Source organism: Nicotiana attenuata, chromosome 7, assembly GCF_001879085.1.
Source record: "Nicotiana attenuata strain UT chromosome 7, NIATTr2, whole genome shotgun sequence".
In the NCBI taxonomy this organism is placed as follows: Eukaryota; Viridiplantae; Streptophyta; class Magnoliopsida; order Solanales; family Solanaceae; genus Nicotiana; species Nicotiana attenuata.
This window is the reverse complement of record NC_031995.1, coordinates 25,100,366-25,111,006: the sequence shown is the minus strand read 5'-3', so window position 1 is coordinate 25,111,006 and position 10,641 is coordinate 25,100,366.

Sequence of the window (10,641 nt, the reverse complement as noted above, 5' to 3'; positions counted from 1 at the left end):
AGTGTTGAACTATTCCCTTTATGCCAGCATTCTTCTATGTGGTTATTCCTCGTGAGCTGGTTCTACCGCTTCCTTGTGACTTACAGTCCTTAAGTTGATTTACTTGTCTTACCTTGTATTATTGTCATTGTTGTATATGTATCGTGGTGATGTACGAGCTTTCTGTTGTGCTGTGACTGTTGTTTCTGTTGGTTGCGCTGCATATCTACTTTGGGACTACGGGACGATATCCCGGGAGATCCCTCTGCACATTTACTTTTGGGACTACGGGACTGCACCTGGGAGATTCCCCTGTACTGGAGATTTATTTTGGGACTACGAGACGATATCCCAGTAGATCCCCCTACATGTTTACTTAGGGACTACGGATCGGTATTCCGGGAGATCCCCTTGCACATTTACTTTTGGGACTATGGGACTGCACCCGGGAGATTCCCCTGTACTGGATATTTATTTTGGGACTACGGGACTGCACCCGGGAGATTCCTCTGTACTGGATATTTACTTGGGACTACGGGTTGATATCCCGGGAGATCCTCTGCACACTTACGTTTGGGACTACGGGACGATATCCCGGGAGATCCCCTGTTAAAATCAGTGTGTTCTGAGCTGATGTTCTCGTTGATCCTATCTCTGTGTAAACATTTTATGTATTGTTCGTTATATTCCTTATACTTACTAGTTGGGATGAACCATGTTAGGACACTTGCACTAGCATACACATGGTCAAGCACCCTTATCGGATAGGAGGATCTTTGAGATTTCTGAGTATAGACGCACACCCTTGTTATTTGCCTTCCATGTGAGAATGACTCCTTTGGGGCGCGTGAGTTGTCAGTATGATCAGGAGGTGTGACGAGGGCACATGATGCCAAGTGTTAGGGTTCAGGTGTTGAGACCCGTTTTGTATGATTATGAGATGAGTTGTCACAGGGTGACTTATGTTCGAAGGTTATCTTTTGAAAAGATTATATTTGGAGGTACTTATTTTTAATTAACTATTTTGAAATGTCACAGGGTGACTTATACTCGATGAATATTTGTTGAAAAGATTATATTCGAAAAAGCATTATTTTGAAAGAATCTCTTTTGAAAAGAACCTTTATTTGAAAAAGTATATTTCGAACCATTTTTTTTATCACTTGAAAGGTTTGACTAATTGATTGACGCTTGCCGGTTAAGACTTAAGGTGAAAATTATCGTCGTTGTTGAGTTATGACTTGTCTTTACCGTATTTGTGATTTTGGATTTTGGTTGTTTCCTCGTTTACATTTCCGTGTTTTCCTTATGATGTTCCGCTGAGTACTTGCTGTCTTCTTTCCTTATTGCAATTACTGTATTATTAGTCGTATTGCGTAGTCTCTATATAAATATCATGTTCTGTTTATTGGACCAGTAGGTATCTTGACCGTTCCTCGTCACTACTCCACTGAGGTTAGTCTTGATACTTACTGGGCACCGCTGTGGTGTGCTCATACTACACTCCTGCACATTTTTTGTGCAGATCCAGGTATTGTACGCTAGTAGCTGTGCGGATTCTTGTCGAGGAGACTCAAGGTAGCCTTGCTGCTGCGTTCGCAGGCTTCAGAGTCACCTTCCTATATTATATTTACATTGTTGTACTTATTTCCATACGAATGTGTTTAGAAGTTGTAGCGATCCTCTCTAGAGCTTATGACTTGTACTACCAGGTTCTGGGAATATGGTCATTGTATAAAGGATTCATTCTAGAAGAATTTTAGATGTTATTATTTATTGTTGTTATTCCGCAATTATTAGGCTTACCTAGTCCGTAAGACTAGGTGCCATCACGAAACCCAACGGAGGGGAAATTGGGTCGTGACAGATAGGCAAAAATCTAGCCCCACTAAATGATGAATTTCGACCCGAAAGGCACGTGGAAGGAACATAATTCTCGGTCTAGGGTTACAACTATTCTGATGGAAATGTAATGGGTTAAGCAGTCTTCATCTAAAATTGTACCTCCAAGTCCCGTATGTTTTTCCTTTTCAGGAAAATGACCGCATGGAAGGAACAATCAAGTGCTCGAGATTTCATACTTCAAAGCTCAAACACTTGGGGGACTATATAATATACATATGATATGTGTATAAGGAAGGCAAAGAAGGCTGAAACAATTAAATTTCCAGTCAAGCCTAAAAGTCTACTCAACAAATATCAAGTTTAGAGTGAAGTCACGAGCCAAAACAAAGCCCGATCCAAAAATCTATGATGAATACATCGTGGATACAAAATTTAAGTTCCTACGAATGTTTAGGTTAAAGGTAGTATTTAGCCATGGGTCATAAAGAAACCTTTGGATTTTTTTTTTACAAATCTGTTGCAAAGAAAACAGTTACGGAAGAGTTATAGAAGATATTTAAATAAGATGTTATTTAAGCTTGACAAAAGTCAGAACTGAAAACTTTATCAAAAGTTATTCCGAGAAACATGTGTGTTCCTATTTCTTCTTTCGTATGTTTACACCATTATGAAGTTGAGACGTCTTCTTCATTAAGTGTCGTATATAAAAAGGCCCTCTTTTATAATTTATTTTTTATTCAAAAATCCATGAAGTTAATCAAGCATTTCTAAAAATGCAATCACAGTCAAAAGGTTAAGACAAAAACCCACATATTAAAATAAAACTTTGGACTTATAAAGAAACAAGGTAAATTATTAAAAGAGTATAACAGAAACTCAAAAGAATTAAGTCAAAGCAAAAAATTTATAATATTAAGTTAAAACTAAGTATGAACTTAGTTTTAAACTGATTGTCATTTTACATCCCCGAAAAGACCTGGGGACATGTTATTACCAAAAATATTACTCCCAAAATGGGACCAGGGGTAAAACCACCACACATTCCACCAAAAAAAAAGAGGAGTCAAAGTTCACAAATAAATTTTCATTGTGGAGCAAGTTCAGAAGAAGAGTTCAAGACGGCATCATCAGCAACAGAAGGCTCAATTTGGTCTGAAGGGATTGGGGCATCCACCGCACCGGGATCAGCTTCAACATTCTCGGGAGTATCTGCCATGGGTGAAGAGAAACTTTGGCCTTGCTGAGTTTTTTCAATGGTTTCTTTAATCTTCGCTAACTCGGCATCCAAGTTAAAACCTTCTTGGCTAACCTCTATAAGGGTATCATGGCGCGTATTCAAAATGGCCCAACTTACTTCAACAACAGCCTTGTCCTCAAGAGCCTCGTAGTCTCTTTCCCAATGATCAATTTCACTCTTGAGCTCTTCCTTCTCAGCCAAAGAAACATCGTAAGAAGATTGTAAAGGGGCAAGTGACCTCTCCAAAAACTGGACCTTATCTGAAGACACACGGAGATCTTTTTGGGTCTGGGTGAGTGTTTGAACAAGCTCGCCTGCGTAAACCTCTTTTTCATTCAACAAGGCCTTCAGACCTCTGATCTCTTTAGTAGCTTTGGAGAGTTGTTCAGCAAAAGATGACTCGAGGAGGTTTTTATCCTTGCCCGCCTGGTTGGAAGAAGCTTTTTCAACTGCTAGCTCTGATGCCATGATTCTAAGCTGCTGCTCTAAGGTACATTTGCTTTCTTCTAGAACTTCCATCTCAAGTTGAAGACTTTCATACTGCTCTTTCCAATTATCTGCCTCAGTCTGGTAATCATGTATCAATTGTTCGGTCTAGGAAACCCTTTTCATCATCTTCGTGCCGACGAGATTGATCTAAAAAAAAGAGAATACATAGGAATCATAGTAAAAGGAAAATGGAATACAATATGAAAAGAAATTTATACCTTCAATGATGATTGCACGATGTCATTCATCCAAGTCAAAGAACTATGACTTTCTAGCTTGGATTTTTCAACTGGACCAATCAAGGGTTTCAACCATACGTCAGCTTGTCCTGATTTCTTCAGAAGAGTACCTTTGGCAGGGACCTCAATGGTAATTCGTTTCATCACTGCTGACTTATATGAGTCCACCAAACTATAGAGTACCTGATCCTCTATGAGATGATGCCTAGAATGCAGTAAAGACTGAAGGTAAAGAAGGCGAGAGATTTTCTACGTGGAAAAATCCCACACAAGGGGATTAAAAAACCACGACCTACTCTCGTAGGCTTTTAACTCAACTAACTTGTAATCTACCTATTACAAGTCATTTTGCAAAAACCTTATTGCAAAGACTTTAAACTAACTTGTGATACAACCACCACAAGGCACTTTGCAAAGAAACCTATTGCAAAGACTTTGAACTAACTTGTGATGCAACCACCACAAGCCACTCTATAACTATCCTAGTTACAAAGGCTTTAAACCTATGACTATTCCTAGTCACAACATAAACTCAGAGGTTTACGAATTTTGGTTTGTTCCTAAGACAATGCTTCTGAGAAAGCAAACTAGGAAATACAATGAAGAGCAAAACAACAAGATTACAACTCAACTATGGATGTACATGAACTTATTAAGAAACTGATCCTTAGTGGAGTTGTTTTCTTGTTCTTGACACACCAGTGACTTTAATGCTAGATGAACTTTGTTATGCTTGAGAGAATATCACTGAATGCACAAAAAGTAGTGCGTCTTGCACCTGGTTGTTTTATCACAAAAGATGGCACAATAGATAGTGATGTCAACTCAAGGTGTATACTTCTTCCCAATGAGAAGTGACTGTTGTACAGTCTGCATAGCCACTTCTGGGCAGTTGCGTTCCAGCTGGATAGTGGGCTTTGTACTTCCTGTCAGGACACACCAACAGACCAGGTCCTAGTTGTATTCCTCTTCTGTAATAGTTGCCAGATGGTCTCTTTCTTCTGTCACGTTCCAGCTGTGTACTTGACTTATACTTTTTGTCAGAGAACCCTAAGACAGCAGGTCCCTGTCGTGTTCCTCTTTATCTTGATTGCGTACAATCATTGACTTGCTTGTGTCGGAGAACCCTAAGGGATCAGATCATCAGGTCCCTGTTATGTTCCTCCCTTTGCTAATTTTCAGGCTTCAATTAGTTCACATGAAATGTATGTCCTGTGCGCCATGTGCTCTGCGCCATGTGCTCTATCTGGTTCTTCATGACAAGTTTGTTAGATCATCAAAACATAAAATATTGAAAACCCATCAATCACTCTACTTCCACTTGAAGAACCAACTTTGGTTCGAGAAATATTAGTAGCGGGGAATGTAGAGGAAGTCATAATGGCTTGAGACGGAGCAGAAACAGTAGCAGTAAAAACGGGCAAAGATTGTTCCATTGGGACAGACACGTACGGGAAAAAAGGCAAGAGGTACTTCATCAGACACCAAATTGAAACCTTCATTATCAAACCCACGAGAAAAAAGATGTTCATCAGAGTCACGAGCTGCTATAGGAGTGTCTTCGTCAGAACTCACTAAAGTGGCTTCAGCAGGCTCGGTCATGGGAACACAACGGGGAGGAGTAACTTCATCATCTGAGATAACACGCCTTCTAGCCCGCAGACTTTTAACCAATGAAATTCCATCATGTTCCTCTTCCTCTTCAGAATCTTGGGGATTGTTAGCTTTCCTTTTCGATGAAGAACTCAAAATTATCTCCTGAGCTCTTGCCAAAGAAAGTCTAGAAGTTGCAATCGATTCAGCACTAACACCACGAATAGGAAACCCTGATAAAAAGAAGGGTTAAAAATATTCTAGTGAAAGAATGGGATGAAAATAGGATGGAAAAATTCTTACCGTGGGTTTTAACCTTCCAACCAAACCTATTCGAGAGGTACTTCCAAGTTCTAACTTCCATTGGAGCGATGGTCAATAACTTTTCTACCCAACCACAGAAATTGGAAATCTCTTCAACAGTTCTAATGGTTGCTGGAATAAAAAAAAACAAACAGTCACGGGAAGTACAAACTCGTTTTAAATATAAAAAAAAAAAGTTGTAAAACACGTGCAAAATTCCACTTTTCAAAGAATGGCATATTTTCTTCACCTACTAGCCCTACCGTGGGAGCAGCAACAAATCAAGCATACCGGCCACGACCTTTATCATCCTCAGGGCTGACTAAAACCCTCTTACTCCTCGCCACCAAAGTGAAAATTCCATGACGGAATAGCTTAGGGGAATAAAGATGAATTAGGTGAAAAAAGGTGAAGGGCGGTTGAGCCAAATTAGCCAAGTATCTTAAACATGCAACATCCCTTCACACAATAGGGCCAATTTGTCCTAGACAAAAATTGAAAAAACGACAAAATTCGATAATAACAGGATCAATGGGGGGTCTAAAATCCAGTGTAAAGGGATATGTATACACAAAAGAAAAGCCCACCTTGAAGGACGTGATCCTTTGATTTGCATTAGGAATTATAATTGGGAAATCAAATTTCCAATGGCAATCTCTGCGGACAACAGAGATCAAACCTTCAGTAATCTGAGAAGGGTAAACATCAACACGATCAAGAGAGGACATAGAAGAAACATGTTTCCTAATTGATTCTCTGTCAGTATAAAAAGAAAGTTCAGAGGGGATAATTTCGTCTATTGTGGGTTCACGGACTGGTTCATTAAAGTCCCTACTTCTGGTAGAAAATCTATGTGGAAGAGAACCCCTAGTTCTAAAAGAAGAAGGATGAATAGAACTAGGTAAAGATGAAGGTGAACCTAATGGACGTTGATCCTAGACTACGTAACCTACCTCCTCTCCTGCTCCTAGTTGGAGCAAAAGGAAGTTCATCTACAATAAGAACTTTACGAGGATCAGGGTTTGAAGAAGACATAGCTATACGAAGAAGAAAAGAAGATTGAATAATCAAAGATGGAAAACTTTTTTATGAAAGAAAAGACAAAGGATATATTTATACTCAGAAGCAACCGTCAAACGAAAAAGGTAATGATGGGAACGTCATAATGAAAACTGTCACTTCATGATTAATGTTGCCATAAAAAAGCCCTAAAAGACGCTGAAGGGTTGCAGACCCAATCAAAAGATGCCACGTGTCATGAGCATTAAATGGAAGTGACATACGAAGCGTCAGTTCTAGAGAAGGTATAATGGCGGCAAAAATTCCCGCTTTAATGAGATCCACTTCCCAAATATTCAATTGTTGAATATATGGCAAGTGGGAGGACTATCTGTATTGGGAAAAATCAAATTAACGTTTGATTTTAATTATATGCTGACATGTCAAGACATGTGGATTAATCAAAGTATGATAACTGGCAGAAAGTATTCAAAGAGCTGTGAGCCATGATAGGTACGAGGAAGAATACCATAAAATAAGAAAGAGACGGTTACTCGTATCTCTTGGTAATTTGAAGAGACACCGGAGGAATGAACATGGTTAGCAAAAAAGTACAAATACGTATTATCCGCAATTAATGAGAATCAATAAAAGGAAGCATTATAAAATCTTCATGAAACAGTTACGATTATTAGTTATAACATTACATTAATGTCATTAATTGCTCATAATGGCTCTATTATGAGGAGAAGAAATGTAGTACTTAGAAATAGCTATAAAAGGAGAGAAATAACATTTGTATGGGACACTGATTATTTACTGAAATATACTTATTTACATTGCATAAAATCTGCTTATTCTATTATTCTTTCAATCTCAATTTTTCTTTTCTTGTTACACAATCATTTCATTATTCGATTATCAGTAACCCGAGTTCTTCTAAAAATTACGCTTTGACCGAAATTCTTATTTTCTGGTTAAACACCATTGTCTTGTACTTTTCCATCAGATCCGAGAATAATTCCAATATCCTAAGATTTGTTTGTCATTTATTACTGTCAGAGAGAAGAATCATCCACCTCATTCAATATTGGGTGAAATATTCTCCATTTTTACATAAATACCATTTGTTGCTATTCATTGCTTGATACTCCTCTATCATTGCTTAAATATTTCAGTATATTAAATGCACACTGCTTTTAATTCATCACTAGCATTATCCCGCTTTTTTTCATACCAACTAGTTGTAAATCTAGAAATATTGTTACTAACTAAGTTTAACCCTTTATTACACAGGATTTAATAGTTTAACCGAAGGTTTACACTTTTGATCGAACAACACAATCTAAAGGAAGAAACAAATAAAACCATCAACCAAAAACAGAACATAATATGAGTTTAAGAAAATTAAGGAGGGAATATCTTGAATTATTTATTTTCTCCGTATTTAATGATACAAAATTAGGTCTGTGTATTTGAAAAACCGAAGGTTCTCGAGAAATATGAGACATCTAAGTCGGTGAAATGTCTAGAGATCGGAAAGAACATTTTCTAACTTTTTTTTTTTTTGCGAAATAATTTTTTCGTTGTTCGCAACAAATTTTTGTGGTACGGAAAATAAATTGCAACAAAACTAATATGAAGAAAAAGAGATTTTATCGATAAATATTTGTGAGTACAATTCTATGTATCCCTTGATTCTACTCTCTAAATTTTTCCGTGATTCGAGGGCTCGAGAAACGTCTTTCTCGAATGTAGGACGATGCAGATCTCCTTGTGATGTATTTAATCGCCAAGAACGTCGAGCAGCACTTGGTTGTTACGGGTTGATCTCCCGAAAGAACTTCATTAATCACTCCTTTGTTGAAGAACTATGCACTTGAAGATTGATCTCTCTGTTTGTGGTTGCCTCTACCAATTGCGGAATGCTCTTCTCCAACTCTGAATATCTCTAGAGAGTTATGCAACCCCTCTATTTATAGTGGTAGAGGATGGACAATCCAGCTATATATGAACTCTCTTGCTTGATTCTGATTGGCTCATGTGAGTCATCAAACTTATCACACAAGCTATGTGACTAGGTTGCTTGTGATTGGCCAAGCATGTCATATTATACACTTGGCGACTTTGGTTGGTCATTGCTTTTCGACTAGGATTGCCAAATCATTTTAACATGTGGCATCATCTTGTTGGCTTTGAATTTGACTGGACATGTCACTTGACACATGGCATGAGCATGGACTTTAAGATGAAATGGACCTTGGGCTTGAAATCTAAAATGGACTTATTTAATTTGGAAAATCCAAAGTAATTATTCGATCCAAAATAATTTAGAATTTAATCCAAATTTTGTGTGGACTAAATTCGATAATTTTTACGGGAAAATCTTACTTTATACCCATTAAGCCCAAACTATTTACCCTTTAATACCCAAGCCTAAACTATTTACTTTTCCTATCTATGCAGCCCAAAGTATTTACCCGACCCACCCATCTTCTCATTTGAAGTACAGAATGTTAAAAACATTCGACTTCATTTTTGCAAGATTACTTGGTAGTGGACTTGATGGATCTACTTCTTCTCTACCAGATCGATCTTCATTAAGATGGTCAACCCAAGCTATTGCTCTACCTCCTTTCCTTATGATTTTTGTGTGTGTATGAAGAATCATCATTGTTGAGCTTGAAGCTTCTAGATTTGAAATTTTATTTTGAAGATTTATTGTTTGATTCGATGTGGATGCTATAAAATATTGCTTATAGTACCTTCGAGTAAGCTTCCCAAATTTGAATTTTATGTGTGTTTGAATATACACCATTGTTGGCTTAAAGCTCAATTTTTGTTTTTGAAGATTTTTTATTTAATTCAAAGTGGGTGTTATTAAATATTGCTTATAGTACCTTCTGGAAGTTCATACTGAAATTTGATCACATTTGAAGTTGATTTGAGATGATTGAGATCGAATCTTTCTGCTGAAAATCGAAGATGAACAGAGTTACTTAATAGTAAACTGCTACTGTATACAATATATTGTAGGAGTATATAGCTATATTGTAGCAATATACTATTATAGTATACAATATACTGCAACGGTATACTATAATAATCGAAGAAGAACACGGTTACCTAAGAGTATACCATTATGGTATACAGTATATTGTAGGAGTATATAGCTATAATGCAACTGTATATTGTTAATAGTATATAATATACTGTAACGGTATATTATAATAATGTACAATATACTGCAACAGTATGATGTAATAGTATACGGTATACCATAATAGTATACTATTTTAATGTAATAGTGTAATGTTGAATGAAGAACATAAAATATCATTTTCATGTATTGTATGCTATTTTGGTATATAATATATAATTCAACAGTATATAGTTTTTTACAACAACAACAACCCAGTAAAATCTCACTAGTGGGGTATGGGGAGGGTAGTGTGTACGCAGACCTTACCCCTACCCCGAAGGAATAGAGAGGTTGTTTCTGAAACACCCTCGACTCAAGAGAATAAAAAGACAAGAGGAGACAATATTTGTTTCACTACAGAGATCATAGAAAAAATAGGAACATAAAATGCAGAAGAAAAATGCAAAGCAAAAACGATGGCTAGTAAATAGGTCTTGCACCGAAAAGAGAAAATAGTAAGACACGACATTGCAACTTGCTATCTTAGAAAAAAACCCTACCAGACTAGGCTCACAAAGGTACAAAGTAAGGCAAGACTCAACTATCTCCTAGCCTACAACCGTAATACTCGACCTCCACAATAATATATTATTATAATATATAATATGATGTTATAATTTATTACATGGCAATCACGTGTTGATTCTTAAAATCTGATTATGTAATTTATGGTGCTTAGTAGCAGTCAGTGTGATATTCAGTGAATTAGATCAAGTGACAACTGATATTATTTTAATTTAATAATTGAATTTAAA